General features: G+C 34.2%; 1 protein-coding gene across 1 annotated transcript in view; it reads left to right on the plus strand.

Moving 5' to 3' along the window:
• The first annotated feature begins 7,664 nt into the window (after positions 1-7,664).
• The window catches only part of LOC140165359 (uncharacterized), a 111,868-nt gene continuing 106,334 nt past the window's right edge, over positions 7,665-13,198 (plus strand). Inside the window, exon 1 of the mRNA XM_072188682.1 lies at positions 7,665-8,066. The gene's annotated coding sequence lies outside the window, so the exon portion shown is untranslated. The remainder of the gene's footprint in view (positions 8,067-13,198) is intronic.

Here is a 13,198-nt window from a genome sequence, read left to right on the forward strand (position 1 = left end):
TCAAACTTGGTGAGTTTGTGTTTTGGTTAGTGGTTCAAGGTCACCCGATGTCATCCAGGGGTCATCTGATGTCAAATTAGTAAAAACTGTCATATAGGCACTTCTCATACATTCAAAACACATAATTACTACAAAATATCAAAAACACAGTATAACTGATGAAGCTCTGCCAATTATATATTACTAAGTGCCCCGTGTGTAGTTAGAGTTATGAAGTCTAATAGCTTGTGGAACGAAGGAGGAAAGATATCGGTTTGTCAAGGCTAAGGACAAGCGCAACCGACCGGATGGGCATGAAACTTGGTGGATATAGTCACCAATTAGAGCCACATTTTTGGAAGCTCATTTCGGGGTCACCAGGGGTCATCTGAGGTCAAATTAGTGTAAATTGTCGTATGGGCATGAAACTTGGTGGCTCCCCGTCTAGAGCCACATTTTTGGAAGGTTATTTCGGGATCATCTGAGGTCGAATTAGTATAAACTGTGGTATGGGTGTATCGTGTTGTGCAGTTTGTTATTGCAACAACCAGGTAATCGCGACAGCCGAGAACCGCCAAATACGGGTGACCACCTAGTAATAATTATTTTGCCAATTCTTTTCTCGGAAAGTTTTTGTTTCATTAACTCTCTATTGAATGCGTTTTGTGTTTCTTTTTTGTTTCGGTTTTTCAAACGTTTAAATACATGAATGTCTCTGGTCATCCAGTATAATAGTAGACGAGACATATAAAGTATCGGCGTGGTAAATTCTGGATCAAAATGCAACGGTCATCTGGCACTAAGCTCAACATCATGTTGTGTGCGTGCCAAATGTGTATCAGATGTATGGTGACCAAATATTTACAGGATTTCTTAAATGTTAGTAGCGCGGTATTGTTATATGGCCGATCAAGAACTTACTTTAATTAAAAAAAGACCAAAAATATCCCATCAAATGACGGTCGATCTACATTGTACAAATTGTAGTCATTTCGTCAACTTCTTATAAAACTCCTCTAGGAGAAGAAGGAAATTGTCCGAAAACGGTAAAAACCGAAGAGATACAAGTTCCAGGCCGTACTAGGGCTGGACAAAAACAAGCAAACTACACTCTAAATATAAAAAATAGTATAAAAAAACCCCTCAATGTTGAGTAAAAAGAGGGAACAGAGTAACAAGATGAGTCAAATGGGACTCAATATATACATACTAATACAGGGTGTCCCAGAAAAAAATTACCGAGCGAATATAATTGATCGTAAGTCGAGATATCGACATCAGAATCACAAAATTTAAAATGCAGCGCATAGCTTAGTTTGTTGTGCACTACATACAAAAATTTTATTTGATTCAAATGACTGGTTGCGAAGAAATGAACGATTACATAAGGCGTGCATCAATTCAGTTCATTCCAAGTTTGATCAACAGGCACTTTTTTCATACTCGCTCACCGCTTCCTAAAGTTTGTGTATATCATTAAATTTAGTCCATATTATCTATTATTTTTATAATCGGACGGTGTTATGTCATTCATGCTTTCACTGAAGATGAATAACAGTTTGTCCGAGAAAACTTTGGTTTCTGCAATTGGAAGCTTTCCAACTTCAATTCTTTATATTCTGCAAATATGTTATATTTTAACTTTTCAAAGAACATTTTGACCCAAGAATAACAATGATCAAGTGCTTACAGCTTTACGTGTGATTTTTGATACCATGCAATATTAATGTTGAAGTTTTAAAAGATTTAAACTTTGCATTACAATTTCTTGGAAATATTCCAAAAACATTAATATGTGTGAGAAATTTGTTAAGCCAGCTGGAATTCTTTATGCAATAATTCTTTATGCAACAATTATATCAACATTAACCATAAAATATATTTACAAGTACAGAGTATTATCTTACATGCAAGCTTTCCTTTTTAATATCGTGCAGGTTTTCAAATTTGAACAAAACATAATTAACTGTTTTGCAAGAAACATATTGTTTAAAAGAACAAAAAGGGTTTCACAGAACAAAATATGAAGCACAATGACAGTTTAAACCATTAGTGCGCACTGTGTTGTGAATAATCTTTCTTTCAAACTTGGAATGAAGTGAATTGACGCATGTCTTGTGTAACCGTTCATTTCTTTGCGATTAGTCAACCGATTCCAGTAAAATTGGCGTATAAGATGCAGAATAAGATGGGCTACACGTTGATGTTTAGATTTTTGGATTCTGATGTCTAATTCTCGACTTGCGTCCAAATTTATTCGCCCGGTAATTTTTTCTGGGACACCCTGTATAATATTGGATGGTCTGAACTCAACACTGATATAAAATTGGATGGTTTGAACCCAATAGTACAAATTTATTGGTTTCGCTATGAGTTTTAAAATATTGGACGAGACGTATTTACGTCTTTTCCAATATTTTAAAACGCATAGCGAGACTGCACAATATAATATAATACAATTTGCCGACTTTAGCCACATATACTTTGAAAACGTTCTTGTAATGATTTATTGACGTTAATGAGTTATGTACGTTTTACCAAAACGTTGGTGTTTCAGCCCTCTTTACAGCATAACTCAAAAACCACAGGACCGACAAAACTTGTAAACTTCTAAAAGAAGGAAAATGCCCTGGTTCTGATGATATTGACCCAGCATAGCCACATACGTTCTTTCTTACATTGCCAAACCACTCTGTAACATCTTAAACCTGTCACTCACTGATGCCACTGTTTAAATAAACTCAAACTAGCTTAAAGTAATTCTCATCCACAAGAATAACGAATCATTCACTTTCACCTATTTCCGTTCAATATATGTCCTTCCTGCTTCTTCCAAACTTCATGTCGACTGTCCAGTGCCAGAAGTGGATATAAGTGAACATTATAAAGGCAATTTACACATGTACATGTGAACAGCTCCAACAAAACCCAGAACAAGTCGTCAGGCATGTTTTTGAGTAATAGATGACATTCCCATAAAAAATCTAATTTTGGAATTCTTGATTTCATGGCATTTGACCTTGGGACTGAGTGGACTTTAAATTCCTTGAAAGTTCTTGTTAAAAAGAGGTTTATTTAGTCAATTGACAGGTGAACTATAGTAATCCCTATTCAATCTTGTGTTAAGCAGGAAACTAATTAGCACATTTCTCAGAAAAGCAGTTCGGCAAAAATATCAAGGTATCATTAATAAAATTGTGAATATTCATGCCCTTGCATGCTTTTTTTGTCATTTTGCGTTTAGTCAGAGCATTGACATGTTCAGGGCATGTTCATGGGTAACTCATGGGCATGAATCGCGGTCAATGTCAAATTCTCTCTACTTCCATACCCATAGATTCCTTATTCATGGGTAACTCATGGTATGAATCATGGTCAAGGTCAACTTTTCTCTACTTCCATGCCCATTAATTCTTTATTCAAGGGCGTCAATTACAATTTTAATGGGTTCAAAATTAACCATCCATGAATCCTTGATAGAGGATTTTCATGCCATATACAAAACAAAAGAATCAAAATGTCTTGCCATGTTCATGGCATGAACATGCCATGTTCATGGCATGATTTGCATAGCAACCAGTAGCGAATTTTGGGAATACCCATGAATTTTTTTGCCTGATCGATACAGCCGGGTGTGCAATGCTAGTTTTTCCTATGGAGGTTATCCACTTCACTCATGTGCGACTTCTAACAAAAGGAGCTGGTTCCCGTAGTATTCCTCACGTAGTAATGTCCGCACGTTATAGTCGTCCGATAGCCAAAGCCTTTTCCTGTCACATCATTTTTGGATAATATGTAGCTGACCATTCATGTTCACTCAACCTGTAAAGTTGACGGCCGCCCACTTTCATAAACAATAAGAATCAGTGATTTCACTGAAGCAAATCGTGACCGTTAAGGTCTGGCTCTGGCCAGGTATTTGAATATCCAACCAATTATGTCATTTCATTCACCATAGAAATTCTGATGCCTTCATAAGTCCCGGCAATAGAGTACAATAGGTCTGCAAGCTCCTTAATTGGGACTAAATATCATAATAGGTGTTTCAGGGTTTCTCATGGTTTTGAAACAGTCATGGTTACACATGCACGTTGTTTTCGATTTTCTTATTCGGTTTCGCGCTGATGTCCGTGTTGCCAATATCGCTTATCAGACGACCTAAGCGCCCGTCCAATGTGTGCAATGTGACATCACAGCACCCCGGGTATCTACTGATGATTTTAATTTCATTATTACACTAATTAGCAAAAGTGTTTAATTCTTACAAAACTGTCATGTAACTAGAAAGACAAGTCCTACAATATGTCCTTTTAAAAAATCGTCCGGCTGTTTCCTTTAAGTTTTACGTTTTGGTTGTAGTTTACGTGTTTTGATCTGTCTTCGAATTGTCACGGGTCACATATATTCATTTAACTATTATCTATCTTTTCTTTTTTTTCTTTTTATTTTTGTTCCGGCATATACAAGTATTCTAGTTTAGGTTTTATCAAGATTTCCTAGCATCGATTTTGTATATCTCATAAATTAGAGTTAACTCTATTCAACAGTCGGTGGCAGCTCACCTCTTGCCTCTAACAGACACGATGAGTATCACTCAAAACTATTTCCATTTTACAAATCAACTAAAATATATAAAACTCAAGATACATAATTCACATGTCTAAACAAACCAACCACGAATTACTCCCTCGCTGAGTGCTTGAAAAATGATAAATCAATGTTGTCTTGAACATTTAGATTTGTACATAATGTATGTTACTAGTAAATCACTCACTTTACACTGCGTTCATTCAATCAGTTACATTAGTGCGTGCATTTTCTCGAAACTATATTTGATTGATACATTTTGTTAATGTGTTATTGGTTTCCTACCACGCAGTTGTTCTAGATGCATCTGATATCTGAACCGTTAAATGTATTACAGTTTTATTTTTAACATTTGTGCCCTGGGCATTACACCTTTGTAGTGTTCGTGAGGACACAAAGAATGTGATTTACAATGACAAATAATATTAGGCAATACTCTTGAGATCTCTCTTGCAAACAAGATATGTTTCAGAGTGATTACCCTTTGAAGCGGGAAATGTCAACAATCTTATATTGGAAATTAAAATATCGACAACAAAGCTAATATATATACGAGTATGTAGTGGTAGCTAAAAATGATTAAAGAGTTTAACTTCAACACACATTTGTTTTGTGCTCACGCAGAATAACCAAATGTCTGGGGCGTAACATTAGAAGAAGCAATGCAACACCACTTCGTGTAGGCAATAATTATAAAAGCCATACATGTAACACCACTTCAATAATAATTCAATAATTAATCATAAACATCTCAAAAAACTAACTAACCCTCTTAAATAATGACCAATATTCAAAAACGGGTGATTGTATTCCAAATCTGTAAAATGCGTTGGAAGCAGAATTTATTTCTGCTGATTTTGACACCTCATTTGTAGCCCAAGATTTGAAAGTTGCAGTAAAAAAAAATTTTTATTCATGCTGTTTGTAAGTGTCTGATAAGTTTCAACATCGTATCTTAACTTATGAGCACAAAACGACTGGTGTCAAAACGGACTGCAATCGCACAGCGAATATTGAACGTATTAAGATCGCTTTAATTTGCATATTTATTGCTTTTTTATTTTTTCTGATTTTTCATGGTTGAACTTACTCCATTTCAAAAAAGAAACACACTGACAAATCAAATATTACACACCCGAATTTAAAATAAAATCAAAACTGAAAAGGCTTTATTGTTGTCGTGCCATACGCTCTTAAATTATCCTGATAATTTTGACTAATTTATTTACCCCTTTCGACTTTTAAGGGTAGACGGGGTATTGTTGGTCGAAGCAACCTAAAAAACGATTTTCATTATCTAGATCCATATATTTTTGAAAATTAACACCTTGGTGTTTTGCAAAAGTTCATTCTACAAATCGTATACTTTGTAAACTTGCTTAATTTATTGTTGTTAATGAGTTATGAACGTTTTACAAAAGTGTTGTTGTTTCAGCCCTCTTTACAACATAACTCAAGAACCGCAACACCGCAAGTATATCTGTGATATTTTAATTCTTCTACACACTCGCTATAAATTGAGCAGTGCAGTTTTTGCCAAAGCTCACTACTATTCGTAATAATTTAATTTGTTTTAATAACCTTAAAAAAATCTACATTATTAAGTTTTCCTAGCATCGATTTTGTATATCCCGTAAATTAAAGTTAACTCTATTCAATCAGTTACATTAGTGCGTGCATTTTCTCAAAATATATTTGATTGATAATTTTGTAAATGTGTTATTGGTTTCCTACCACGCAATTGTTCTCAATGCACCTGATATCTGAACCGATAAATGTATTACAATTTATTTCTAATACTTGTTTCAGCTTTTTCATGCTCTTGAGGACATGAAGAATGTGATTTACAATAAAAAAATTAATATTAGGCAACACTCTTGAGAACGCTGTCGCAAACAATGATATGTTTCAGAATGATTAACGGGAATCCGTCTCCTAACATGTCAACACTCTTATATTGGAAATTAAAATATTGATGACAAAGATAATGTATATACCAGTATGTAGTGGTAGATAAAATGATTAAAGAATTTTGTTTTGTTTTTGCTCACGCAGAATAATCAAATGCCTGGGGCGTTACAACATCGTAACATTAGCAGAAGCAATGCAACACCACTTCTTATAGGCGATAACGATTAATAGCCATACATGTATAATTCAATATTTAGTGATGAAAATAGTGCAACTGCCCGGAAACCAACTTGTTAAAGCTCTGTATCCGCATCATCTTACTAACACCTTTCTTAAGGTCAGCCTTAATTATGGTACAAGTGTATATCCTCTAGTTACATCACAGATAAGATACAGTGGGGAGATGAGGCTGTCGATCTGGTCACACTTTCACAGGCTAAATCCAAACCTTCAAGCATAAATCGAACTATTTAACTTACCTAACCTCCATAAATGACTTACATGTAGAAAATGAACCGCATTTTGCGATAGTGCAATTAAACGATGTCATATTTTTCAGGTACTGTTTATATATTATATCTGTAAATGTCTGATAGTTTAAAAAAAACCATCACTTATGAGCACAATACGACATGAGTGTCAAGAGGGAATAATCATCAATCGCACAACACCTCAGTTTTCACACTGTCTTTATTATTTTTTATTTTTCTCTCATTTTTCATGGTTGAACTAATTACATTACACAAAAGAAATACATTGACAAATTGAATATTGTACACCTAAATGTAAAATAGAATCAAACCTGAAAAAGTTTTATTTTTGTCGTGCCATACGCTCATACAAAATCCTTATAATTTTGACTAATTGATTTACCCCTTTGAAACATTTTGACTTAAAAAATCTACATCCATGTTAAACAATAATACAGTGCCATTTTGACCCAATTTCAAATACCTTATCCGCTGCAACAGCGTATAAGCTTATATAGCTTACAACTTCAATTGCTTCGTAAAGGTTCTTTCCCTATTTTATTCTCACTAAGTTATATTATGTTAAATTTATCCCTCTGCGATTTAAGAACACACAAGTTTGTCTACGACGATTTGAGTTGTATTCTACTCAGTAATACAGTCTTTATCACCTCTAGCGTGTACCAATCCAAATGCGCAAGTCAATTATATCAGAGTTGATCAAGTGGCGATGGAGGAATTTACATTGAAGCGATGATATAAACTACCACCGCCGTAGCAGACAAATTGATAGCATCATTGGATGAAATCAACTTATTTTTACGTCACTGCTGTCACAACAACAAAACCTTAAATCGTGTGCCTACAATGATACACATTCAACATACAACTCCCCCACATGTTGTTGTAAAACATAATAACGTCTTATAATCGGACTATTTTTGGAAGATGAAATTTTATCGTTGTTCCTTTTACTGATAAAGCGCATCGTGGATTGAATGACATGTGGAGCTGTTGAGAGCTCCGAGCACGCATCCGTTTAAAACCATTCATACTGCTGGGTTTTTACTACGTCGGACCATCACTCACAAACGTATGGATTTCAGGACATATGCCAAGGTACGTTGTATATTAGATAAAAAATTTGAACTGTGTTTAAAAATCGTATTTTATACATTTTTACTGTGATTTGTATTTAGCGAAATATTGGTATGACACTGTTAATGTCTTATAATATAAAATAGCGATTAGTAGTATTTAACATTATATTTCTATTATATCTTCAATTATATTTGAAACCTGAAAAACAGTTTGATAACTTAAAATGGTCTCTGATATGTATTTGTGTACATTTATTTCACTAGGAGACAATTTTCTGTGAAAAATCTGTGATCGGTTACAAAATCTATGTTGGATTACAGATATTTCACGGATTTCCCAACCGATCACAGATTTTTGTCTCCTAGTGTTTGTGGGCATGGTGGGTTTTTACTCTCCAAACTCAATAGTATTCTGTCAGTTAACTAATTTTTGTAATTAAACCATTCTGAAGGTCTGGTATCATTCGCAAATGCTAATTTATATATTAAAACATGTTTAGAATACACCTTCATTGTGATGGCAGTTTATAGTTATTGTTTCTGTTTTTCTTTCCCTTCTCGTTTGTGTCCTGGTTTTCATTGGTTTGTCCTACTTGCTCTTGTCCTCCTTCACCTCATCTTCCACTTCCTCCTTTTTCTTTGCCCTCTTCGTCTTCCAATACAAGTGAGCAATTACAGTTGTTTTTTCCAGTTAGCGTATCTCCGCGTGCACTTATTCTTAGCGCAACATAATCTAGAAATTGTACTTATCGTTGCACAATGTCTTATTGTTTACAATCATTCGTCATTGATTCATCTACTGACCCACGTTATCGCTATTACTTCTTCGGCTCTTCTCCGTCTTTTGTCAGTCTCGCGTGTCTTTTAAAGTTTAAAGACTTTATTGAGGTATAGATGACTTTATTCTATGTATTTATACTAAAGTCTGCACAAAAAGTAACTCAGCTGTTATAAATACGCCTATAGATTAAGAACTAATAATAATTGTTTTCACAATATTTCAACACAAAAAGAAGGATGATTTATTTACGCGCATTTTGATACCCCATTTGTCCAATTTTGTTCAATATTGACAATACAGCAGTGTTTTGAAAGAAAAATACCCCAATTTAAAAGTTAAATACCCCAATTTAAAAGTTGCAGTTATTTGTATTGATTTGAAGTAAGCGCGAAGATAATGGCGGGCTTTAAGTGTTTACAGTGCTGGTATTATAACCATTGAACTTTTCAATTCGGGTATTTTTCTGTAAAGGCACTACTGTGTTGTTAATTTTGAACGACATTGACGAATGGGGTATCAAAATGCGTGTAAATAAATCATCCCTCTCTATGTTGAAATATTGTGAAAACAATTATTAGTTCTGAATCTATAGGCGTATTTATAACAGCTGAGTTACTTTTTGTGCAGACTTTAGGTTAACTCTAAGTAGCCTTACATAGAGGTAATGCATTCGTTTTAACAAAGTTGCAATACCAAAAAGTATTAAGAAATACCAAAGTAAATAACCGAAATTGGCATCTGTCAATCTACTATGCACAGAAGTATCCTGAACATCTGAAGCCTTTATCTGAACACAAAATGAACTCCAATTCTGTATTTCTAATACGGAACGCTTATGGGGTATTATTGCCCAGAACACAGTCGCTTGTTATTCTAATACGTATCCCCATGGATACAACTCATTCTGTTCAACACCTATAAAATTGTCCAAACACGGTCAGGATATTAAGTCTTGATGTCTTCGTTTCATCCGAGATATTCGCGCCAGTGTCTTATACAATATCAATATTTATCATTATTTTAGCATTCTTCCTTGCCTTTAATACAACTTAAAGTATTCGTTAACAATAATACTTCACTGACCTAACATTTTTTTATCGGTGAATGTTTTTGCTAAGTTTGGGATAGTTATGGTAATTTTAATATATCTTGGTTTTGTTCATATTAAAACTAGTAGTCTTAGTTACAACATTGTACCATCTTATAAAAGATATTTAAGACAATCAAATTGTTGTTTCACGGATTTCCTCCTGAGATATATCGATACAAATGTGTAATAATAACTATCAAAAATGACTGGAGTAGTTGGCCTATGCTATAAATACACGTACTAATTTCTATCATTTTTTGACCATCTAAATTTCGTGACCAGCAGCGCAACGTTCAGACCAATTAAAGCATTTGTTAAGTATGGTTATTCTTTTTTGTGAAATTGTGTGCGGGTGTGTGTTTGCTTGACCTTGCATTATAAAATCTTATTCAGTCATATTTGAGAGTATTTTTATTTTATTTAACGAGTTGTTTTCTTTTCTTTTTTAACTCAGCTTGATTAACAACGATGAATTTTCATATTTTATATATAGGTTGAGTTTGGGCCAAGTTTGCTGTTTTGTGTATCGTCATCAAATATTCATACTTAATAGCTTATTTGCATATTTGTTTTACTGGTGTTAATAACAACAAATTTTCATGAAAAAGCGTGAACTTATAATATTGCATACTGCAGGTCCAACTTCAGGTCACAAATATCACTTACATAAAAAGCGTTCGCCTTTACGCGGATTATCGTGTGGCTAAGCATTAGAATGTTGCCTTTCGAAACCATCACAAAGCCTTGACCACTAGCTCGTATCAGTACTAAATTCTATGCTCGGTCTCCAGAAGTTTTAGGGCACAGTCTAGAATATCGCCGAGTAAGCCATCGTCGTCTCTGCGCAATTCGTCGGCTCATCGGCGTCTTGAATATTCAAGACGCAGTGAGCCGGTGAATTAATATACAGTAAGCCAAAAAATTAAGGTATCAGTTGTGTTCACACCTGTATATCCTAAATAAAGAAAAATGTGTCAAAATGAAAACAAGCAGCTATTACCTGTACTCTTTGGCTCTGATTTAAGACCTCATGTGTTGAAATGGGTTGAGAATTAAAGAAATTACTTATGTGAGCAATATGTGGATCAGTCGATAAAATCCGGCAATGAATGTTTAAAAATGATAAACATCAAAGCACTCAAGTACACTAATTTGTTTGGGTATTGTTGACAAGTGTTATAATCCGCCTCCGTGAAATACAGGAGTATGGCCGATAAAACCGTTGAACGGGTGACTGAAAATGACTTTTCATCGGCAGACACACATTTTGTTACTGTAAATTATAAAGCAATGCTATATTTATTTCTCAGCATAGCTGCATCGTCTTGGGACAGCGTCGTGGATTCTGGGCACGCCGACGAATAGTCGGCAAGATCTTCCATTAAAAACACTGTCTAGTATTTTGTACTAAATGAATCCTGGATATTTCAGCTATTGTCAACTTTTTAATGATTACTCTGTTAGAGCTATTGAACTTGGAGTATTTTAAGTGATATCCGCGACTACTAAAAATGTGTTGACCTAATTTGAGTGCGTATACTCTTGAAAGCGCTTAGTCATGCATTTTCATGACACCTGTCTAGTGAATGGCCAAGTATTGGGATCACCACCAAAGTCGGCGGAGGAATTAAGAAGCGCTACCTTACACACACCGTATCATCATCTCGCAACTTCCGATATTACCGAGCTTGTTTCGATAAATCACCAGGATTTCTATTATGTCAATCTGCTAGTACACAACTAGTACTTTGAGCATATGGTACATGAATTGTATATAACTTAGCCACTGGGAATGCGACAATTTAGGCGTAAAATAAATGGAACGAATGGTTTCACAATTAGTGCAAGTAATTTGGAGGAACATGTATGCGTTTTAAGGGTAGACGAGGTATTGTTGGTCTAAGCAACCTAAAAATCGATTTTCATTATCTATATCAATATATTATTGAAAATTAACGCCTTGATGTTTTGCAAAAGTTTATTCTACAAATCATATACTTTGCAAACTTGCTTAATTTATTGTTGTTAATGAGTTATGTACGTTTTACCTTTGTTTCAGCCCTCTTTACAACGTAACTCAAGAACCGTAGCACCTATAAAAGTGTATCTGTGATATTTTAATTCTTCTACACGCTCCCTATGAATTGAGCAATGAAGTTTTTGCCAAAGCTCACTACCATTCGTAAGATGCTTTGAACTACCAAATCACAACAGTTTAAAATAATTAATAACCTTAAGTGCAAGGGATTACAACATTCGAGGGAGTTGGTATTAAAGGACTCAGATTATTCAATAAGACAATTAGGTTTAAAACGAATGGACGCAGTAATTTGGAAGAATATGTATGCGTTTTTAAATTAAGTGTGAGGGGAGTTTGTACATGTATATTACAGGACCCACATTATTCAACTTTCAGGTAACTTTCTGTTTATTTGATCTTCATTTGTTTGATACGGTAAATCTTAACCCTAGAACTACTGAGCCAAATTTTGTTACACGAACTACGAAGGGGGGGGGAGGGGGTTATTGCGACCCCCTAATTTTCAATTATAAATGTCATATACCATTATATTTGGTACCAATGTATAGCTATGGGCCTCTTCTATCCACGGTTGTTTGATGTATATATAGAATTGGCTTAATTATTAACTAAATGCAAACTATAGATGACGCTATTTATCCTAAATCATGTTTCTTCTTTTGCAAGGGTTAGGTGAATAATACTGCCATTAAAACATATGGAATATGTGAAACAAGCAACAACCAAAGTTTATAAACATATTTTTTCAAACTGTAAAAGGAATTATTTGTATTAAAAGCTTGAAAAAGTAATTTCCAAAACTAAATAGCGCCACCAATTTTGTCATTAATAGATACATTTTATATCCGAAAAAGCTTTAAAAAATACTATAAAGGTGAACAATTTTGTAAAAGAGAGAAACAAACAAATCAATTCTTAGAATTATGAACAATAACAAGAAAACTATAAATGCTATCAGTTTTATATCAGGTTTTATATCAAGTACAAAATCCAATATTTTTAATGTTTCTTTTTCTGTTTTATTACAAGTTGTCAAATGCATCTCCAAATCCTTTTAACGAATTATAAGCAAGTTAATCAAATTGAAGTGTGTGCAATAATTGCACTTGTTCCATGGTAAAATATTTTGTCAGCCAGAATGTTGGAAGTAGATAGTCATATAATTATATAACACTTACGACCTTCTGGCATTGAAGTGTCGATTTGTGACCCAAAAGATATCCTAAATATAGAATCTTT

Source organism: Amphiura filiformis, chromosome 12, assembly GCF_039555335.1.
Source record: "Amphiura filiformis chromosome 12, Afil_fr2py, whole genome shotgun sequence".
Taxonomy (NCBI): domain Eukaryota; kingdom Metazoa; phylum Echinodermata; class Ophiuroidea; order Amphilepidida; family Amphiuridae; genus Amphiura; species Amphiura filiformis.